Raw genomic sequence first — 15,186 nt, forward strand, 5'->3', positions numbered from 1 at the left:
AAGGAATGATCATAGACATTTGACATGTCTGTTTAGCATCCCCATGCTGAATGGATGCCTTCATATCCCTTTAGCTACAATAAACAAAGCAGACACTCAGTGTGAAGCCTATCTGACTGGCCACCTCCATTGGTGGCAGTGGAGTCCCAGTAGAATAAGGGCTGGCTTGGACATGCTATTTACCTAAGTTTTTCCCACATCCATCACTTATTAGCTGTTCATCTCTGGGTAAGTTATTTCACATCCGTTCGGTATGGCATGCTGTGTAAATAAAGAGAAGAATGTCCTATTTATTAAAAGGATTCATGGTGACTAGATCTAGAGCAGAGACAAATTATGTACTAATATGTACCTACTAGTAAAAGCAAGGTTTCTTTATGCCTTCCTTAGCAATTATCTTATATTGCTTTCATCAAGTTCCATACTAGTCACTATAAGTAGTTTGTTGCTACTATGAAAATAAAATGAATTTACATTTTTCAGCCACATTTTCCAGACACACTCATTTGCATGCTCTCCTCCAACCACTGAATGTCATCTTGCAGGATTTTCATAAGGTATGAATATTTATTGTTATTTAAATGCAATCCTGTGCGAGATAAAATTGCAGCCTCAGACCTAATTCAGTCTGTCCTTCCTGCCTGTGCATAATATGCATATGAGATGATGTAATGAAAGACCTAGGTATCTCTGTCACTGTCCCTTCCACACACTTAAACCTCATGCTCTTACCTGACAATAACCAGCAGACAGGCAGGGAACAGGGCCAGGGGTCCTTGGGCAACAGAAATCCACTGCTGTACCATGGGAGACACTGATATGCCCCTATCCGAGGCAGACCTGCTGTGAAATGACATCGGTGCTGTCACTGGCATGAACACAGGTAGGAGATGCTCTATAGATTCCCCTCACAATTCTCTGCAGTGATAGCAGGGAATGGCGCCATCTGAACCCTCCAGTCTCCCACAACTCTAGCCCTTAATAGTTCACCTGAGACCATGCCCTGGGGTTCCGTGGCAGGGCACCTTAAAGCTACCTTTGGAGAGTTCCACTGTGCTAGGAAAAGGTATTCACTCTTGCTACACCCACATGACCAGGATTGCTTGTCAGTTCCTCATCTTCTATGGCCTGCATCTGCCTTGTGTAGAAAGCCGGCGGCAGGCAGGCAGGCAAGCAGCTGTGTTGGTGAATGGGAATTCCAGTGTGGCTCAGAATGCTAGGTTTCCCTATTGACTCTCCATCCTTTCCAAGGTTTATACTCTCCATATTTACCCTGGCTGCTGTTTAGCAAAGACCTTAATGCTGCAATCTCTGTTGGGGTTGGTATGACTCAGGGATGCCCTCCCTGAAGACTAAGAACTCCTTCCTCCCCTCCTCAGACAGGCCCCAGGCACAGGACTGTTATTTTCCTGGTCTGGTTCTGAGGATGTCTGGCCACAATGATTCATGGTGTTTTTTTAATATGTGGCTGGAAGCTATTGTTAGTTCTCAGATACAGACACCTACAATACACACAGTAAGGGAAAAATCCTCACCCATGTTTGATTATACCATTGTAGTACATAGAATGAGAAGAAAAATCCCCTTAAACTTTAGAGTTGAATAAATGTCAAAGGTACAGATATTTGTCTGTATGTGGTTTTATTTTCCTTCCACGGTACATGTCATATCGGAAGGAACGTCAACCATGGAGCTGGCTTTCTTCAAAAGCTCACTTTTGAAGGATTAAGGAAGTGTGTTCTACTCTTCCTGCTGTCATCTCTTCTTTCTGATGCTTGATGAACAGTGCTTGTCGTGAGTTCAAGGCCACCCATGGGAAGCTGGGGAAGAATCATATAAAGCGTGTCAAGTTCATTCAGGCTGCCTGAGGTCCAGTCCATCTTAGCTGATAGTTCTTGGGTCCTATTAATCCCCAAGCTCTGTCTCTTGGCTGAATTGCAGCTGGCTGTGAGACATGTAACAGTGCTTCTGTCGCCTGGGATCAGCTGCCTCTCCCTGATGACTAAGCCCTTCCCTGGCATGTAGGCAGCTAGCGACTTCATATTCTCCATCATATCCTCTAACCTCAATCGCCTCTGAGACAAGTTGACCTCATCTCTACCGTGAAGAGCCACAGCAGACAAGCAGGCCCTCCACACAGAATCTAGAAAGCACGGGGATTTTTTTTGTAGACATGAAATACCACGAAGAGCTGTGTTACACGGTCTCTCTTTTGGCCCTCTAAATGATAAGGCCTCTCTGTTCTCCATAAATGGTTTAAATGTGCTTTCTCTGTATCTGTCAGTCTCTTTTGGGAATGTTTAATCACCAGTGAACTAAGAATCTGAGCCACCATCTCTTTCCATGAGCTATCCCAGCGTTCAATACCTCCAAAGTCGCTGTCAGAAGAAAAGAGACATTTTTTGTTAGTTACTTTGATAGATTAGCATTACTTATTGCTTCAATTTAATACAAACAAAATCTTGTTGCATTATGATTGAACCCATTAAAGACAGAAAAGTAGAAAAAATTGCAAATCTCTATAAATCTGTTGATTTTATTTTATTTTTTTTTATTTTTATTTTTATTTTTTTACTATTTTCTTGGTGTATGCTATGGAGTCTTGCTGATCAAAGATTACAAATGGTAACAAGCAGTAACTCAGTTCATTATGGCAAATTAATATCTCCACAGCTTGTGCTGCTTGTTCTTTGTGGGAAATCATACATTAATTTCATTTAGATCCTGTAAGTGTGGGGTCTCTAACCTGACACTTGAGTATACAATTATCTTTAACATTAGGAAATATCACTTCAGAGGAAAAGATGATCCTATTCAACAATTATATCTCATTCATCATAGAAGTTATCCATTAAACATCTGCTGCTATTGACCTCTAAGGCTGGAGATACTGAATAGAACATGCTGTAGCTTCATAGTCTCAAAACCAATACTTCTGAGTATAGAATGTAAAAGGATGTCTATCTCAATTATCTTTGAAAATATGCTTATGTTTATTTAACTGATTTATTTGTAACTGTACTAACAATTTTGTTTCTGATGGTTATGCAATGTAATAGAAATAAGAGTTGTTAATATGATCATGAGTGAAAAAAATATACACACACACATATATATATATACACATATTATACATATATATACATATATATATATACACATATTATACATATATATATACATATATATATATACACATATTATACATATATATATATACATATATATATGGTTAATCACATGAAAATGTCTCATAGTTGAAATTTCTGAATATTTGGAGGAGAAAAATAATTTTGCCTTTAATTCAGATCTCAGGGTTGTGTGTGGTGATGCATGTATCAGCTAGAACTTTGCTTCAAAGTGTGATATGGATTTGCTGCTTGCCTTTAACATCAATGTTCATTCCTTCCAAAAGATTGGTTAGTATCTGAAAACAAAGATGGAATTCATTGCAACAAAGAGTCTTTTGTCAGCTCTATAGTAGCAATGTGAAGTGTAGAGCAGAGGCAATTAGCAACAATTACGGAATACTCAGCTCTTCACAAACACTGAGAGTCTGTGCCTGCCAGTACCGTTAAAGGGAACAACATTCTCTTCAAAGTGCTGAAAACTGAGGAGGAAAATGCAAAAACCTTCACTACACTTAAATGCCCTGATAGCATTTTTAAAACATACAAACGAGCAGTCAGTGCTTTAATCTTCAACACACACGCTGTAGTGAAAAGGGTGTTCCCACCATCCCCACCCCCACCTTGTTTGGAATGGAAACTGTCTAATAAAGAAGAACTGAATGCTAAATAATAGACAATTTTTCTCTTATAATGCTGGGAAGTCATGACAGGCTTCCCACATCAGAAGAATCAACGACGACATATGCAACTGTAAAGACAACATACAATTTACTTAAACTCTTCCGCAAGTTCACTGGAAAGATTCTCTGGGCAGGTACTCATGTCTCTTTTCACAGTTTCACCTCAGGAATACTTTCTGGGATGAAGAGATGATACCAGCACCTCACAGGCCAGAATGGCTTCTTTCCAACTACTTGATTTTACATATGGACACAGGCAAGTCTTTACGTGTTCATCATGGATATAAAACAAGTATTTTTCTGTTATTTTTTCCTCCTTAATACATTTGCTATGTTTTTAGCAGTGCTTTACCAGTGTTATCGTAACGCTATGTAACAGACACCCCTGTTAAATTTTAATGGACCAGAGAAACAATCATTTTTCCTTCCATGTCTCGGTTGACGAACAGTCTGTGGATTATCTGATGGCATCAGCACTTGCCTAGGCTCTCCTGCACTAGAATGAGCTATTTCAGGTCTTTATCTCAGTATCCAGGCTGAAGGATGCTCTTGAAGGTGTGTCTTTCTCATGGCAAACAGCACAGGCTCCAAGAACATAAGCTGATGAGATTCAATAGGCAAATTGAGGCTTCGGCTTGTAACTCATACTCTATCATTCCTAGGTACTGTTTCATCAGCAGAAGAATGCATAATTTGACTGTCAAACAAGAGAGCTGGTGCCCAAAATAAGTGAGGGGAAAAATGTTATCTATAGAGAATTTATGGAGGTACAGCCGAAAGGTAAAGATCAATGCCAAATGGCATCACTGAGCCAGTCATGCAAGTAAAAGATGGCTGCTACAGTCCAGTGTCCGGTGCTGTGGTACAAATGCAAGGTTGGAGCATCACAGGTACTATAAGCAGGAGCAGCTGTATCTCTGCCCTGTCATTTCCTCCCGTTTTGTTGCAGATGCTTCGCTGTGTTGGCTACACTGCACAAACTGTCTTGACTTTCATTCGCCCCATTTGCCTTATTGTTTGGATAATGCTTTGCCAAACAGCATTTTCTTTCTTTCTTTCTTTTTTTTTTATTTAGCTCTGGTCTCTGCATAATCAATCTCATCAAGTCTTTATTGTTATGTATTCAACCAGAGGGAACTACTTCAAATATTCAATCACCCATCATAGATTAGAGTCAAGGTTCATCATTAGAGTTTGGCAGACTTTAACTGTCAATCTCTGTTTCCTACCATTAAATAATTCAGTTTCTTTAGAAGAACAGTAATTATTTCTCAGATATAGAAATTATAAATCAATGTAACTCTATAATGAATTTAGACTATTTAACAGACTTAAAACCTCATTAGGTTTTATATATTGCATTTTTATTTTAAACAAACAAACAAACAAACAAAAAACCCCACTTAAGTATCAGCAAGCTCATGAAATACAGTAAGGCAGGACAGACAGTTCATGCTTTCATCCTGACCTCTGTCATTAAGATTTATAGGTTCTGAACACATAATACATGCCCTGCTTTTGATCTCCTGGTAACCTCATTCAAGCATGAGCTTTGAGCTTTGAAGTTTTGTGGAATCCTGGTCGGTTGATCCTAAGCAATACCAACAACATCCCAGAATTTTTTATTTTAACTTAAAACATATAAGCCCTTTTATTCAAGTTGATCACAATGTAATTACACATTAAAATTTAGAAATTCTATACATCTGTGTTTCTAATAGAAAACCAATATCCAAAGTTTGACTTAAACATTTTGACCTAAACTAGAGACTTAGGTTTGAGTCTGACTTTAATTCTCATAATCTTAATTTAAAATTTTATTGTAATTTATTTCTAAAGGCATTTATTGATACTTTGTTTTAGATAAAGCTTGGAACATGCAACAAAACACACAACAATGCCAACAAGGTTTGCCATAATAAATTCCCTGATGCTATATGGTAGGGACACAGAGAAGTGAGCCAAGCAAATTCAAAAGAGAATTGTAGTTTTGCTGTAAATTTTTTATGAAGAAAATAGCTCCTAGTATGTGTGTTGCTTGAGAGAGTAAGAAAGAGAATCCAAAGAGTAAAATGAGCCAGCAATATTGTGTTGTGAAAGAGCAAATCTCCTTTGCGAATGAGTATATGTCCTTCAGCTGTCACAGGAAGGGAAAGGCCAGATGTGGATGCCAAGTAAGCAAAGGAGAACGTGGTACCCACGAGACTCATTGCAGTGGGCAGGGGTCGGGCCAATGAAAAGTTCTGACAAGGATAATCATGGTGTCCAGGAACAATATGTGCAGACTACCCACAGTAGCCGGTTTCCCTTAGAAGAATAAAAAATACTGCCTCTCTGCTCATCACACAAACTTGGAAACTAAGTCATTCTTGTGGGTTTCCTTTGTATGGGTAGCACCATGTTGAAAGCTAGATTTTCAAAGTACGTATATATGTCAGCAGAGTCAATTAAACAAACAAACAAACAAAGCATGAGTTAACACATCAACTAAAAACTAGAATGTATATTAAGGATCCTCACAGTAGGCTGAACACATTTGGAATCTGCTGTTCCCCTCCACATCCATTGTGGTTTGATGCCTTGACATCCTAAGGGGCTGAGTGAAGGAAAGAAGACAGGTGAGATGGGAAGGAAATGACAGATATGGAGGCAGAAAACCTGAGGTCAAGTGGAGTGTGCACATTGCAGGAAGTGGCATCAACTCTTCAGAAACCCGGCAGCACCTCAGCTCCTTTATTACACACAGCACAGTGGGGCGGAGTTAGTAGGCTAAGTATGAGGTGTCTGAATGAGCCGTGTCAGGCTGTAGACAACCAGGGGGGAGCTGTGGTTGCTTGTTTGTGCACGTTTTGCTAATATTTGCACACAGAGCAGAGTAAGGCGTTGCCATTCCTGAGCTTGACCCTTAGGGGGAAGGCTTTATCAGTTTCTCATGAGTCATTGCCAAGCCCATGTCAGACAAAACACATTCACCCTGGCAAGGACTTCATTGGCTCTTTACACATCCACTCAAAGCTTCCTAGGCTCACATGGTCCTTTCAGAGGAAATTATAAGATGCACAGCTTGGTAGCTGAACCAAGTAGTATCCTAGCAACAAAATGCTAAGCACTTTCTTTGCAGTCAACTAATAATTTTAATATTCTCATATACGGAGGGAAGGAAAAGGTCTGGTGCTCTGATAGAAGTGAAAATTCCTTCACAATAGAAAGGATAGAACCTGTGTGTCCATCCATCCAGCACATACCTGTTAAATGCCTGCTAAGAGCCCAATACAGTAAGATTCCTTGGGACTCACAGGTCATTGTCAACATGAGATCAAGATTCTTATTTAACACGTTATGCACTGGACTCACATAGAGTATCAGCTAACAAGTCACTGTCAAATGGCTCTCCGCTTTTAACTGAAAATGCATTAAAGACAATATCAATTTCCATTACCAGAAAACTTCAGACAAAGACAACCGACAACATATATACAAAGAGAGACACTTGTTAAAGAGATTGTTCCACTCTGTTAGGGAGGGTGGCATGTCCTGGGATCTGCAGGGTAAAGTCGGGAAGCAGGAAGCTTGAAGATCAAGACTAGCCCCAGTTCCGAAGTTCTGTGACCCAGGAAAGGTGATGGGAAATTCTGGTCCAAAAACCTGAAAGCATGCATCTTGGCAAAGCAAATGCGTCCACTCGTGTCTGGGCACAGGAAACAGCCAGTATCTAGTGTTAACGGCAACCACGTGCAGAGAAATCTGATGCCCAGAGAGACCAGTCTTTTCTCCAGACTGACCACTGACTGATGCCAGCTCCCGTCCCCCTACAGCTATGGACAGCAAGTGTCTTTACCAGCTCTGTCCCTGAAAACACTTTGTCCAAGAACATCCTTACAAAACCATTTAGCATCATGTTTAATCAAACAGCGTCACCCTCCCTGACTTGGCAGGTTGATGCATAACACCACCTATCACAGGGTCCATTTTACGAAGGTTGTTGGAACGAAGCTACGGTGAGCAACCATAATAGCAGTAGGGAAGAAAAAGAACCTGGGAAGACAGGTAAAGACCTGCAGGAGGCAGAGGGGCGGGGAGAACTCAGCTGTATAGGAAGACTTTTCTGTTTACCTGCATTTTCCAGTCAATTTTTAACTTACCTGAGAAGTTTGGAGAGGGGGAGTTTCTGAGGCAGACCGAGCATCCCCACCCTCCGCTTGTCTGTCAGCCATGATGGTGGAGATGGCGGAGAGCAGGCCTTTCACGAGTCTCACTGGGTTTGTGTGTATTTGTGTGTTACGTAACAATTCTCACGAAATGAACATGTATTTGTATGTTATATAACAAGGTGTGGGTGTGAAGACATAAAAATGAGAAATGTCGAGGCAGCACCTCCGTGCCCTGTTCCCGAGGTTGCCGGTTCTTTCTCGGAGACAATGATGGAGTGTGAGAAGAACTCACGAGTGCAAGATTGTGAAGAAAGTACTAATGAATACCCTCAGAATTACACGCTTCACGTTTCTGCCTTCAAGTTTATCCTAAAAGTCTTTTTTGGAAATGTTAATTCTATCATTTTATTTGTCTAGTTCTGCAGAAAGGAACATTTCTGAGGCTAAATCCTTATTAGAAATATTCAATTTCATCCGAAATGTTTCCACACATAATATTACAGTATAATAAGAAGTCTCTTAAAATATCTAGGTGCTTGCTTAATGTAATTATTATTACCTGTTTTAATGTCAATTCGTTCTCCTGTCTACCTTCAAAGACATCAATTGTGTGAGGGGACTTGTTAATTTGTCTCCTTGGACCTCAATTCCTTCAGCTGGAAAGTGAAAATTTGAATAAAAAGACCATTATAGAGTTCTCTAGCTTTAACCTTATATTCATGATTTTTTTACATGCCATTTATACCAGATTCTATCCTTGGCGCCAATGTACTGTCTTAAGAGATACTATGCTGCCCTCATGTGGTCAGATATGAGGATGCACACAAATCAGTAAATTTTTTTGGCCAGTTTTGTCTGCCAGTTCAGTTTGTTATCCTCAATAACAAAATTAATTAGGAACATATATCCCCCAAATTCTAATACTTTGACAAACAATAAAGATATGAATTATCACATATCAAAAATAATATGAATACACTAATGGTATTTAAAATCAACCCATTAGGTAATATAAATATACATGCCACAATTTTTTTTCAAATCTGTAATATTCAGGTGGTAAAATTAACAGTTTCACAGTGTTCTGAGAGGCCGTGATACATATTGTCTGATTCCATAACTTAAAATATTTCAACACTGTATTATCTTCCAACACCTTAATTTTGAAACATTCTATTTTTTTTTTCATATTCCTTTGTTTCTAGGAGACATTTCTGAGGAAATGGGCATAAAATGTTTAAAACTCTGGCTGGATATTATGTGGAAACTCTACTAACACAATAGCCACCCTGAAATTAAAGTGCAAAGGGAGTTGATTTTTTTATCCATTTATCAAATTGTGACCAATATTGATGATTTAAGGTAATGAGAACTTGATAGAGATCAATGGTCTTAGGCCTCCAATAAATGGCACTCTTCTTATCAATTCACAGAAGGGTAAAGTTATCAATCGGAAGTTACTCTGTGATCACTTCATGAAACAGGCGAGCAGTGGCTGTGATTGTAAAAAATATCAGTAGTGGTTTTACAAGCACGATGTCTTAGAGAAACTAAGTGGGTGAAACCAAGAATCAGATAAACTAAGACTCGGGGGAGGCTCTGCGGCTCTGAGCCCTGCAGCTGCCTGAGACGCATCTGAAGGAAGTGCATCCATCATCTGACAAGCAAATACCACAGCTGCAGGAAGGATTCAGAAAGCCCCTAGTCAGAGGCTGTGTGCTTCATGAAGCTCTTCAACCTAAATTGATCGTTTCAATTCCTCTTTCAGACCCAGAATAACAACTTTCTCTTCCTCACTGTAACTCCATGTGTTGGTACCTACCATCAGACCTTCTCAGCAAGGCACATAGGTACCTTCATATATTATTCTCCCTTCCCATACTCCAGGACCAAATAACAGTTCCTTCATTCCTATTCTTGCTTGCTTGCTTGCTTGCTTGCTTGCTTGCTTGCTTTTTCTATTCTAAATGACCAAATCTTCTGCCCATTTATTTGTGACTATAAAAGTGAATAATGATCAAAACCTTTCAATATTCTCTGGGTCAATGCAAATATTCAAGAAGGAACGGATTAGGGAGGAATTGCTATACTTAAAAAAAGATAAAATCAGGAATCATATTCCCTTGTGTTATAGACAGACAGATTTTACATTATAGGACTGTGAAAAGTTCCACCTTAGACTGTCTCTTCCCTGTCCATATATTTCTTCCCTGAGGAAGCCTATATTTATTCACATCTCTCCTTCTGAGTAATATGATATTTGCACAGGTAGTGGAGATCAAAAGCATGATACTTGCAGGGTCTGTTTAACGTGTGGGAGACACATACCTACTAAATCACCATATAGCATTAATGTAAGTGACAACCATGAGATAAAAAAAAAATACCAGAAGTATTTCTGTAGACAACAAAAATTATGCTTGCTTGCTATTTTAAATTGAGAGAGAGGAAGAGAGTTGTTGACATTTCTGTAGTAGATAACAACACTACGATCATGCCTTTAAAACACCAACTCCACCCCATATACACACACAGCAGGCCGAAAGCTTTCATCTCTGCACATTTGCTCAAATGCCTTCGGAATAAAAACAGACCGAGGTTACCATAGAAACTGCTCATGGTTTCAGGTGTTTCTCGGCTCGGGGGCATTTTGTTTCACTAACTGGGTGGAGAGGGAAGTATGCATCATGGCTTCTCATTAACTCCACTCTCCCTCTTTGTTAGAGGTTGGCTGCAGGAATCCCATGTTCTCCTGGTCTGTGTTCCCAGCAACTTCTCTCGCTGCCATTTGCTGTGCCCAAGTGGCACAGAGCCACTTTAGAAGGTTGGCGACTTCTGCCCATTTCTGACTGCATTTTCCTCCCTTCTGATCAGCAAGGAAATGAGAATGTTACTTCCATAGGAACTCACATGACATGCTTTCCTGTTCCGACTTTATACCATCCATCTGGAATGCTATCAGTGTAAGATATGAAAAACAACGGCAGTGACTGTGGAACTCCAATTAACACCAATAACAGCAAAGATTTAACAGTGTGTGGGGTTGGGGGGCCGGGGGGAGTCAGTCACGGTGTGATGCTATGGATCTGGGAAGGCCTGCTCTCTAGTATCTCTTGACTGAGATGCTGGACTGTAAACATGGAGAAGAGGAACAGGAGAGCAGCATCCATCATTGCTCTCTGTTCCTAGGTAGACGTGATGTCACCAACTCACTCAAGCTTCTTCCTTCCTGACACCGCCCCAACCCATCATTATTGACTGAACCCTTGAGCTGTGAGCCAATCTGAACCCCTTCTCTTTTAAGCTGCTTTTCCCTTTTTTAGGTCCTTTTCTCAAAGCTGTTAGAAAAGAAACCAAGATACCTGACACAAAACAAAAATACAGATGCAAATTTTACCTTCTGTGTTGGGTTAGCATGCAGTCTCAACACTCTAAGTGATGAGTACAAAAGATCATGAGTTTGAATCCAGTTTAGACTATATAGTGAATTCTGAGGCAGCATTAGGCTAAAACATGAAACGGGGTCTGAAAAAAGCAATAAGTTATCAGGAAAAAAAAAGATAAAAATGAAATCTTTCATAAGGTTCTCAGTAATTAATTCCCTTAAGGAATGATGCTCTCCTCATAACGTAGGTTGACAAATTAAACATTAAGAAAACAAATCAATGTGTGGAGAATTTATTTATTCACATGCATTCTCAAATGTCAGCTGTGTCTCTAAGTGATGCAAAAACATGCAAATCTCGCGTCACTCTGTAGAGGTGTGAAAACCCCCAGATCCACCCTGAATCAGTCTGAGACTCAAACTATCCCACCATCTTTAGTTTCGTTGAGTTAGTTTTGTCTTATTTTATCATGATGTCCATAGTATGTCACGCAATTCATTATTGCTATTAATAATCAAGTATGCTGTATGCCTTAAGAAGGTGTGGACTTTATGATAAGTTATGTCCCAAGGGACAATGAGGAGCTGATTGGTGATATGAGAAGGGTTAGTGTCGAGTCCACAGATTCCAGTCTTAGACGTGTGTGACTAAACACACAACCTTGAGCATGTAGCCGATGGTCTCACTGCTTCCATTTTCTCATCTTCAAGTGGAAATGGTGATGCTAACTACAGTAGGACCTTGCTATGAGATATCTAATGTGAAAAAGTCTTATCCTTTTCTTATAAGAAAAGTTAGAATTTCTGAAATGTTTATAAGGCTCAGTGGTTCACAAATTATAAATACCTATACTTTTTTTTTTTTTTTTTTTGGTTTTTAGAGACAGGGTTTCTCTGTGTAGCCCTGGCTGTCCTGGAACTCACTTTGTAGACCAAGCTGGCCTCGAACTCAGAAATCAGCCTACCTCTGCCTCTGCATCCCAAGTGCTGGAATTAAAGGCATGCGACTTTTGTTTGTTTGTTTGTTTGTTTGTTTGGTTTGGTTTGGTTTGGGTTTTTTGTTTGTTTTTTGTTTGTTTGTTTGTTTTTTGGTTAAATACCTATACTTTTTAAGTAATGGCAAAAACAGACAACACAACTTCCCAGAGAAGTCATTTATGATTAAGGTAGAATGATTAATAACTGAAAAAAACTTAGAAGATTCAAAAAAAAAAGTGAAAACACAGCAAATGAGGATTTGAATACCATAAAGGTTGAGGAAGCATCAAGGAGATGACAATTATGAGTATATAATGATTAATGCCATTATGTAAACACACACACTCATGGCAAACATAAAACAAAAACAGAGGCAGTGTAATTGGCCTCTAAAATGGCAGCTGATGGTGGCTCACTTAACACTTTACCTAAGTCTGTGGTCTCCCAGCTACAGTGTTGTTCTAGACTTATTCCCTGATAGACAGAAGAGCTGATGTGCCCAGGATGGACTTAACACCTCTGCTCTGGTCCCTTTCTCCTTCCCTTGCCTGTGCTCTACATCCGCACTGACACACTCCAGAGGAAATCAGCTGTTAGCACAACTGATAGCACAACTGAGAAGTCATGCTTACAGATCAGAAGGAAGTCCTATGAACTTCTGGTAACTTCACATTTCATCAGTGTCTGAGACCCTGAGCCATCACAGCCCTGTCTGTGTCTGGCACAAATGAGTACACAGGATTTAATATTGTAAATTCCCATGTTTGGAGATAATTTTTATATATAGTATAGATAACTAAATCAAGGTTGAAATAACTTCCAAACATTATTTATACATTTGATGAAATTACCTCCTCCTATGCAATGCCACTCTCTGTATTTTATGCATTTAATATTTACATTATTTACTTGATATTGTCATATATATCATGTATTTTATCATATTCATCTCCCACTCGTTGAAGACCCACTCTCATCCCATCTCTACTTGACTGTCCCCTCTTTTATGGTTGATTTTAAATTTCAAAATCCAAGGAGTTCAATTTGTGCATGCCATAAACTCATGGTTATTAGAGTATCCATTGAGTCCATCTTCCAGTGGCTATATCCTTAAGCAAACCTTACACCACCACCTCCATCCACACAGCAACAAATATTAGTAGTTCCTGCCACTCTCCTCTATGTGTACACTCACTCCCAGATAAAAGCCTTCTCAAGGCCCCTAAAATAATTGTATAATTACTCTATAGCATATAATCCTAATTACATTCTTACATGGCCTCTGAAGAGCTACATGATCTCTGCTTGGTATTTATCTCAGTCACTTATTATTTTTAAACTCCATATGTCTACATTTACTTCCTTTAGGTCTGTGGAGCATACTGCCTGCATTTCTACCCTCAGGCTTTTGAATGTGATGTTTCACTAATGGTCACATGCACCAAACTGTGAGTAGCAAGAAGTGGTCTTCAGTGTCTCTTTTCAGATCCCTCTAAACAAGGGGAACCCAGAGTTGATCCTGTAGTCTGGATGCAGAGTTGCCCTGAGGGCCCCCTTGTTAAATGCTTGGTCTCTGGGCAGTGCTACTGAGAGACAATGAACACCCCAGTGAAAGTTCTTTAGGCCACACCCTTGAAGTGGCTCTCTGACTTCAGGCTCATGAATTTTGTCATTGCCACTTCTGCCTTGTTCTTTCATCTGTGACAAATTGCCAAAGGAATGTAACGAGTCTGCCTGCTCTTAGACTGAAACCTTCATAAGCAAGAGCCTAAATAAGTCGTTTTTCTTTATATATTGGTGGTGTCAGCTATTTTGTTCTAGTAATAGGAAGCTGGCTGATATGGCTAGGTTATCCATCTCAGAGAAAATTCTGTCTGCTTTTCTGCACATTTCATCTCTGTTTATCTCTGTTGGGTGAGCAATGGCCTGAGTAGAATGTTCCCTTCTTAGGGCTACAGACACGGTTACATACACGGAAGTCATCAGTGTAAAGTGAAAATAGAGGCCTCTTTGCTCATGAAGTATTATGAATTTTACCTCCAGTGATAGTGACTTCTATCAATCACTTTATCACTGTCACTATGCATGAACCTGGTTCTCCGGGACCCATTATAATCTATTTTAAATAATGTTTCCAGATGCCTTCACTGTAGATATCGTTGCCCTCTTACATCTGCAGAACCAACATCTATCTGATTTATAGCTTTAGTTTTTATTAGGTACAGGGGGTAACTGTGTTCTCTGATGCAAACCTGATGATAAAATATATGACCTGGTGTGAAGAGACCAGGGAGGTCCTTTAGACCCTCAGTGATAAGATGCTGTTCCTATTGGAAAGTTTAGCAATGCAGGCATAACTGAGATAGCAAGGAGCCCACAGATTCCTGCTTATGTTAATCTCAGCAATCCTTCTGCAAGTGGCCCTTCGTTGTAGCCTACTCATCTCTATGCATTCTCTCCTGTTATTACTAAACTGAAGTTATTTTTCTGATGATAATTTATGTCTTTTGACAATCCTTTGAGTTAGAACATTTATGCAGGATAACTGCTGTGATCAAAAGAAAGTTTATTTGGACTAAATTTAATAAGTTTATATCAACAAACATTTACTGATTGAATACCCACTATATGTTGTTGGTGCATAAGAGACTAAAGAAATGAAATTGTCGCTCCCACGAAGCTGGCATTACAGAAAAGTGCTATGGATCAAAAGGCTACAGACTGAACACCAGAGGCAATGGGGGCAGTATTAGAAGAATAGGGTGGAGAGGGGGAGAAGGTTAGGGTTTTAAGTAGGGCAGTCGGGGTAGGTAGGCCTGGGAGTGAAGGAACAAGAAAATAAACACTATGGTTATTCAGAT

General features: G+C 39.6%; 1 long non-coding RNA gene across 2 annotated transcripts; it reads right to left on the bottom strand.

Moving 5' to 3' along the window:
• Positions 1–205: 205 nt before the first annotated feature.
• Positions 206–8,251, bottom strand: LOC102640985. Of its 2 annotated transcripts, none has more exons than XR_375741.2 (3): positions 7,954–8,251; positions 733–1,820; positions 206–261 (listed from the first exon to the last, which is right to left on the bottom strand). It is a non-coding gene; the product is annotated as an uncharacterized LOC102640985 (long non-coding RNA). The 2 variants fall into 2 exon arrangements; XR_001783861.2 differs by having other exon boundaries at positions 733–2,378.
• Between the last annotated feature and the right edge of the window lie 6,935 nt (positions 8,252–15,186).

The sequence above is a fragment of the Mus musculus genome, chromosome 3 (genome assembly GCF_000001635.26).
Source record: "Mus musculus strain C57BL/6J chromosome 3, GRCm38.p6 C57BL/6J".
In the NCBI taxonomy this organism is placed as follows: domain Eukaryota; kingdom Metazoa; phylum Chordata; class Mammalia; order Rodentia; family Muridae; genus Mus; species Mus musculus.